Source organism: Mya arenaria, chromosome 10 (assembly GCF_026914265.1).
Source record: "Mya arenaria isolate MELC-2E11 chromosome 10, ASM2691426v1".
Classification (NCBI taxonomy): Eukaryota; Metazoa; Mollusca; class Bivalvia; order Myida; family Myidae; genus Mya; species Mya arenaria.
The window spans coordinates 47,498,225-47,507,390 of record NC_069131.1 but is presented as its reverse complement, the minus strand read 5'-3'; the positions used below and the strand labels follow the sequence as shown (position 1 = coordinate 47,507,390).

At 35.8% G+C, this 9,166-nt stretch overlaps 1 protein-coding gene across 1 annotated transcript in view; it reads left to right on the top strand.

Moving 5' to 3' along the window:
• LOC128206567 (solute carrier organic anion transporter family member 4C1-like) overlaps positions 1 to 9,166 on the top strand; it is a 35,699-nt gene that overhangs the window by 3,811 nt on the left and 22,722 nt on the right. The window lies entirely within an intron of this gene.

Here is a 9,166-nt window from a genome sequence, read left to right as displayed (position 1 = left end):
AGGAAGCGTGGTGATTTATGCCAGTGCATATCAATATTGCAAATCCCAACTGTAGCTTGGGTCAAAGGCAGCATGGTGATTTATGCCAGTGCATATCAATATTGCAATCCCAACTGTAGCTTGGGTCAAAGGAAGCGTGGTGATTTATGCCAGTGCATATCAATATTGCAAATCCCAACCGTAGCTTGGGTCAAAGGAAGCGTGGTGATTTATGCCAGTGCATATCAATATTGCAATCCCAACTGTAGCTTGGGTCAAAGGAAGCGTGGTGATTTATGCCAGTGCATATCAATATTGCAAATCCCAACTGTAGCTTGGGTCAAAGGAAGCATGGTGATTTATGCCAGTGCATATCAATATTGCAATCCCAACTGTAGCTTGGGTCAAAGGAAGCGTGGTGATATATGCCAGTGCATATCAATATTGCAAATCCCAACTGTAGCTTGGGTCAAAGGAAGCGTGGTGATTTATGCCAGTGCATATCAATATTGCAAATCCCAACTGTAGCTTGGGTCAAAGGAAGCGTGGTGATTTATGCCAGTGCATATCAATATTGCAAATCCCAACTGTAGCTTGGGTCAAAGGCAGCATGGTGATTTATGCCAGTGCATATCAATATTGCAAATCCCAACTGTAGCTTGGGTCAAAGGAAGCGTGGTGATTTATGCCAGTGCATATCAATATTGCAAATCCCAACCGTAGCTTGGGTCAAAGGAAGCGTGGTGATTTATGCCAGTGCATATCAATATTGCAATCCCAACTGTAGCTTGGGTCAAAGGTAGCGTGGTGATTTATGCCAGTGCATATCAATATTGCAAATCCCAACCGTAGCTTGGGTCAAAGGAAGCGTGGTGATTTATGCCAGTGCATATCAATATTGCAATCCCAACTGTAGCTTGGGTCAAAGGTAGCGTGGTGATTTATGCCAGTTCATATCAATATTGCGATCCCAACCGTAGCTTGGGTCAAAGGTAGCGTGGTGTTTTATGCCAGTTCATATCAATATTGCAATCCCAACTGTAGCTTGGGTCAAATGCAGCATGGTGATTTATGCCAGTGCATATCAATATTGCAATCCCAACTGTAGCTTGGGTCAAAGGCAGCGTGGTGAATTATGCCAGTGCATATGGATACTGCAATCCCAACCATTGCTTGGCTTATCTATTTTTTGAAAGTTAATTGTTTGCAAGTTCGGATTCAGTCCAAAATAGAGACAATAGGCTCGGGTAGACCTGTTTAAACTTTAAAAAAAATAGGGTTGCCCACGAAAATTGTGAAAACTCTTGTAGAAATTATCTAGAAGAAATGCACACATTATTAGTTTAAATTAACCTTAAAAAACAAGCACTTGTCTGACGCCATTTACTTATGACGTCAAAATGAGTTGGTTAAGCGTCTACTGTACTGTATATGAACAAAATAATCTAAACAATATGTGACCTCGCCTCCGAAAATAAATTCTGTTCAGGTATTCACGTTAAGAACAAAACTCTAATTCTAACCAAGAGATAGGATTACAAAACAAACTTATGAAAGTGTTAAATTGATTTTTATAACCTTTTCGGCAATATGTAAAACTAGTTTGTCTGCTTATACAGGATACATGAGAAACGAATTCTCATCAAAATGAAGAATACATTCTTTCACTGGACTCGCTTTCGCTGTCATATGATGCCAGATGGATGGTATTTTGGCGATTGTTTCAATTGCAATTTCATGTAACTGGGAGAAATATTTTGATTGTGTTGGGATATACAAACTAAAGCATATTATTTTATTTCAATGTTTACCTGGGTTAGCTTTCGACAGATACAATTCTTCAATGTATTTGTTTCATTGATCGGTTTATATTTTATGTTATTTTATTCAGTCTTGTTGAAGTTAAAAAACACGTAATTTTGACGCTCTGGTGGGATGGCGATTTTGAAAAAAAAATGTAGATGAATAAGATATCACTTTTTTCGTCTCACATAAGAACAATTTGTGTGTGCATAATAATCATCTTGGATAGAACATTGGCGCTGTTCAAAAATGAACCAACGGTAGATATATATTTTGCCGTTTTGAATAAATGCAAAAAAGCCGATTCTATTAACGGCACTTGAATTTACTAAATAGTATCCATTCATTTCATGGTACATGTATTACAATGGATATCCGTCGGACATGCACAATCATTTGTCATATGTTTGACACAGCTTTTCTTCTATCGAAAGATAATAAGATATATAGATAATTATATAAAAACAGTTTCATGAGAATGAGACAGTTTCCAGGATATATACATGGGGGGAAAAGGCAGTAAAAATAGCCGCCGCTAAAGTTATATACATCAGTGACTTGCAACACTAAACACTTTCAATAGTTAAATAATCAGTGATTTGCAACCACACATTTCAAAAGTTGAATACATCAGTGACTTGAAAGCCAATCCTGTTGCAAAATTCAAACACATCGGTGACTTTAAAAAAGATGCACGTTCAATAGAGAAATAACTCGCTTTGACTTTGAACCCAATATACGTTCGATAGTTCAATAAGAAACTTGCAACACCAGGCACTTTCCAGAAGCAAATACATGAGTGACTTGCAATCACATACTGTTCCGATAAGTAAGCACATCGGTGACTTCCAATCCAACACACCTCAAACAGTCAAGTACATCAGTGACTTGCAACCTTTGTGGCGTATGAGTAGCATTTTACCAGGAATGATCTGTGACAGTGATTCACGAAGACTGTGTGACCATTATGTGATTTTAAACATAATTTTACAACCTGTTTTATTTCAACCATGATCTTTTAGTACAGTTACATATCCTATGTAAACTGTTTTAGACTATTGCTACAATATATAAATGCAATTTAGATGTCAGGCGTAAATTATATTAATATCATTTTTTTTTTTCAAAGTTTCGGTAGACTATTTTTTTATCGTATGATATTGTTATTTATTGTTTTTAATTCAGACGACCAGTTAAATACCACATTTCATTTTATTGTGTTTCATATTTTTTAGTATGTTGTACATTTATTGTTCAAAAGCTGTCTAGTATTTTAATGATATTGCTTGTAGTTAACTATCAGATTATATCGTTGTAAAGCGCTTTTGAACGTGTATATGAAAGGGCGCTATATAAGTTTGGTAAATAATAATAATAATAATAATAATAATAATAATAATAATAATAATAATAATGACATCAGTAGTTTGCAACCCCACAAACATTTAAGAGTTAAATACATCAGTAGTTTGCAACTTTGACTCTGTGTGGCTTTCAGATCTTTGGTCGAAACTTTTTTCATATAACATTGGTGGTAAATTTCTAAAGGTCATCAAAAATATGTATAATTCCATTAAATCGTTTGTTAGGGTTAATGGTGAGTCGTCTAACTATTTTGCAAGTAATATCGGGGTCAGTCAAGGAGAGAGTCTTTCCCCAATGTTATTTTCCCTTTTCCTTAACGACCTGCACGAATTCTTTAACACTAAAGAGCTTAATGGCATTGAAATTTGTGAAAATCAGTTATTGTCATATTTGAAAATATTTATACTTTTGTATGCTTATGACACCGCAATTGTATGTGAAACTGCAAATGATTTACAAGATGTTTAAATGCATATCATGACTACTGTCTTACATGGTGTTTTAAAGTAAATATTGATAAAACAAAGATTGCTCATCTGGCATAGAAACTGTGAAAGGTTACAAGTATCTAGGAATATATTTTAGTCGTTCTGGGTAATTTCTTTCTGCCAAAAAAAACATATTGCAAACCAAGCTACAATGGCAATATATTAAAGCTAAATCATTATACCTCCCAATAAATATGCAAATTAACTTGTTCGATAAGCTAGTTAAACCAATACTGCGTTATGGATGTGAAATATGGGGATTTGGACTTTTTGAGTTATTGAAAAAATTACAACTTAAATTCTTGAAGCACATTTTATGCCTTCGATCTTCAACCCCAAACGCAATGGTGTATGGTGAGACTGGTGTATTTCATATAAGAATTAACATTGATTGATGATTAAATTTTGGGAACACCTAGTACAACCTTCGACAATAAAATTGTCTACCAAACTTTACTATGCAATGTATTGTCTTTATGACGATCTTCAAAATAACGGGAGTCAAAATAAGTTAAATGGATAAATAATATTAAAAATATGTTAATAAAAACAGGAATATATGGAATTTGGTTATCACATACATTTACTAACTGTAGATGGTTAACCCTCTCAGTATCATATTGTTAAAAGATACAGTACATTAAACACATCCACAAGCCTCCGATTTTATAAAACAATTAAAACAAAGTTTGAAATGGAAAAAAATCTTTATAACACCTATGACATAAGTACAAAAAAGTTATGCAAAATTACGAATGAGAAATCACAAATTACCATGTGAACTGGTCGATGGAGTAATGTTCCATACGAGATTAAAAAATGCACGCGTTGCAATAGAACGGTAAGCGACGAATACCACTTTATAATAGAATGTCCTGATATTTTAAATCTGAGAAAGACGTTAATAAAACTTGTATTTTATGTTACACCAAGTAATGTCAAATTCCTGAACCCATTACAAGTGTAACGTTTCTTCCCTAACTTGCTCGGACAAGCTACCTTAAATTAAACTACAAGCTATTCTCGGACTGCATTTTCCCAAAAATTGAGTATGAAATTAGTAATATATACAAGTGATTAACAATGATTGCTTACAACACCAAATGATTGGAAATAATTATCATTCTTCAAGAATCAATGTTTAATTATCCCAAAACCAAGAACGCACAACAGAAACACTACAACACCTATGCTATAACTTCAAACAGGACCGGCATACAAAACGCTTATAAACCAATCTCACAATACATCAGTGAAACCCGCAGTCCTTAGTGTATAACTTTTACGGTGAATCAAACCATTGACCCAGTACCGTCTGTATCGCAATGATCCAGGCCAAAAAGAAACCCCACGGATGTCCGAACCTGTAAACTAGAAGCTGTAGCGCAATGCTTCACTTTAATTCTCCTAGCCTCCAATTGTTCAGAACCCGCCCTAAATAGTACAAAAATACTTAAAGCTTCCCGATATATTAACGTGATGTTCTCACATCGGCGTCGAGGCACGAACCAACTATTTCGGGTGTGTAAGCTCATTTATACTCGCACTCGGGCCTTGCCCATTCGGCGTGTGCTCCGTTAAGATTGTTAGTCATTTTAGGTTATTGGAGCATAGTGCACAGACAGAATGTAACCCTGGTTAAAGCTACCCTGGTTCTTTAACGTGCACCAGTGTATAGCACTGTCACACGGGACCCCCATTTAACGTCCCTCCCGGAAAACGATTTTTTTTAGTGATGCGACGGGGGATCGAACCTGCAACCCCTGGATTGATAGTCAAGTGTGTTACCTCAAGACCACGGATCCACCACGGATACTATCTATTTCGCTTGTTATATACCCTAACATCACGTGACCAAAATGGAATGATCCATTTGAACAAACCCTATGGGTGAAACCATTATGTATAACTTACATAACAGAGTTGGGGTATCAAGTTCATTAATCTTTAGAAAAAGTAGAAAAACATTAAGAATATAACTTCTTTCATATTAATTTATGATTTGCTAGCTAAGTTAAGACATTTAATATTAAAATCATAGAATTAATATTAAATACACATACCATTCTAAAGAAGTAATAAGAAAACAGCTGAACTGGAAAAAAAAATCAAATACTTCTTACATGCCACTTAAACAGAAATGTTTATTTTTGCGGGCTCCGGATTACATGATTCCAGGACCATCACACAAGTACGAATGAAAATGATTTTAGGAAACTATCAATACTTGTTTAACACATTTTAGAATCGTTTACCACTTTTTTACCAGTGTTAAACAATGTTTATTATATAAATACACTTTCAACTCGTTTATTCGGCGTATTAAATTGGAGAATTATCTCATGCTATATACCTTAAATGTACATCCTCTTCCGAAGAACTTTGGCATAATGTTGATTTTTTTCTGTTTTAAAATGACATAATTTTGATTCTGATTATTGATAATTGTAATTTTATTGTAATTTGAAACTCAATGTATCATTCCTTTCAGACAACTATAAATTCATTGTATACTTTGTTTCCATATATGTATTCACTATGTGCCTGCATAAAGCCTCGTTATACTTAGCACTTAAAATATCCTAGTGTTCGTAAACTTTGTTTGCATTGAGTGTATGAATAAGCTTTGAAACTTTTGTACTCAAATACACTTTCAATAGTCTTACACATATAGTTAAACACATGTGTAGCTTGCAAGTCAATACACTTACAATAGTTAAATACATCGGTAACTTGAAATCCAATACACTTACAATAGTTACACAAACACAGTTAAACACAATACTGTCTGGTAATCCAATACACTTTCAATAGTGTAACACATCGGCGACTTGTAATCCAATGTATTTCCAAAAGTCATGTACACATATAGATTAACACATTAGTTACTTGCAATCCTATGTACTTTCAATTGTTAAATCGGTGACTTGTAATCCAATTAACTTTCAATAGTTAAACACATCGGTTCCTTGTAGCCCAATACACTTTCAATAGTTAAACACATTGTTGACTTGTGCATTGGTTTACTCCAATGCACTTTCAATAGATAAACACGTCGGCGACTTGCACTCCAATACACTTTCAATAGTTAAACACATCGGTTCCTAATGTAGCCCAATACACTTTCAATAGTTAAACACATTGTTGACTTGTGCATTGGTTTACTCCAATGCACTTTCAATAGATAAACACGTCGGTGACCTGCACTCCAATACACTTCCAATAGATAAACACGTCGCTGACTTGCACTCCAATACACTTTCAATAGATAAACACGTCGGCGACTTGCACTCCAATACACTTTCAATAGATAAACATGTCGGCGACTTGCACTCCAATACACTTTCAATAGATAAACACGTCGGTGACTTGCACTCCAATACACTTTCAGTAGATAAACACGTCGGTGACTTGCACTCTAATACACTTCCAATAGATAAACACGTCGCTGACTTGCACTCCAATACACTTTCAATAGATAAACACGTCGGCGACTTGCACTCCAATACACTTTCAATAGATAAACACGTCGCTGACTTGCACTCCAATACACTTTCAATAGATAAACACGTCGGTGACTTGCACTCCAATACACTTTCAATAGATAAACACGTCGGCGACTTGCACTCTAATACACTTTCAATAGATAAACCCGTCGGTGACTTGCACTCCAATACACTTTCAATAGATAAACACGTCGGTGACTTGCACTCTAATACACTTCCAATAGATAAACACGTCGGTGACTTGCACTCCAATACACTTTCAGTAGATAAACCCGTCGGCGACTAGCACTCCAATACACTTCCAATAGATAAACACGTCGGTGACTTGCACTCCAATACACTTGCAATAGATAAACACGTCGGTGACTTGCACTCCAATACACTTTCAATAGTTAAACACGTCGGTGACTTGCACTCCAATACACTTTCAATAGATAAACACGTCGCTGACTTGCACTCCAATACACTTCAAATAGATAAACACGTCGGTGACTTGCACTCCAATACACTTTCAATAGATAAAAACGTCGGTGACTTGCACTCTAATACACTTCCAATAGATAAACACGTCTGTGACTTACACTCCAATACACTTTCAATAGATAAATACGTCGGTGACTCTCACTCCAATACACTTTCAATAGTTAAACACATTGTTGACTTGTACTCCAATGCACTTTCAATAGTTAAACACATTGTTGACTTGTACTCCTATACACTTTCAATAGATAAACACGTCGGCGACTTGCACTCCAATACACTTGCAATAGATAAAAACGTCGGTGACTTGCACTCCAATACACTTTCAATAGTTAAACACGTCGGTGACTTGCACTCCAATACACTTTCAATAGATAAACACGTCGGTGACTTGCACTCCAATACACTTTCAATAGATAAACACGTCGGTGACTTGCACTCCAATACACTTTCAATAGATAAAAACGTCGGTGACTTGCACTCTAATACACTTCCAATAGATAAACACGTCTGTGACTTACACTCCAATACACTTTCAATAGATAAACACGTCGGTGACTTGCACTCCAATACACTTTCAATAGATAAATACGTCGGTGACTCTCACTCCAATACACTTTCAATAGTTAAACACATTGTTGACTTGTACTCCAATGCACTTTCAATAGTTAAACACATTGTTGACTTGTACTCCTATACACTTTCAATAGATAAACACGTCGGCGACTTGCACTCCAATACACTTGCAATAGATAAAAACGTCGGCGACTTGCACTCCAATACACTTTCAATAGTTAAACACGTCGGTGACTTGCACTCCAATACACTTTCAATAGATAAACACGTCGGTGACTTGCACTCCAATACACTTTCAATAGTTAAACACGTCGCTGACTTGCACTCCAATACACTTTCAATAGATAAACACGTCGGTGACTTGCACTCCAATACACTTTCAATAGATAAACACGTCGGTGACTTGCACTCCAATACACTTTCAGTAGTTAAACACGTTGGCGACTTGTAGCCAAATACACTTTCAATAGATAAACACGTCGGTGACTTGCACTCCAAAACACTTTCAATAGATAAACACGTCGGTGACTTGCACTCTTATACACGTTCAATAGATAAACACGTCGGTGACTTGCACTCTAATACACTTTCAATAAATAAACACGTAGGTGACTTGCACTTTAATACACTTCCAATAGTTAAACACGTCGGCGACTTGCACTTCAATACACGTTCAATATATAAACACGTCGGTGACTTGCACTCCAATACACTTCCAATAGATAAACACGTCGGTGACTTGCACTCCGATACACTTTCAATAGATAAACACGTCGGTGACTTGCACTCCGATACACTTTCAATAGATAAACACGTCGGTGACTTGCAATTCAATACACCTTTAAAAGTCTTACACATATATTAAAACACATTGGTAGCTTGAAAGTCAATACACTTCCAATAGTTAAACACATCGGTAACATGTAATTCAATACATTTCCAATAGTTGTAATCCAATACACTTTCAAT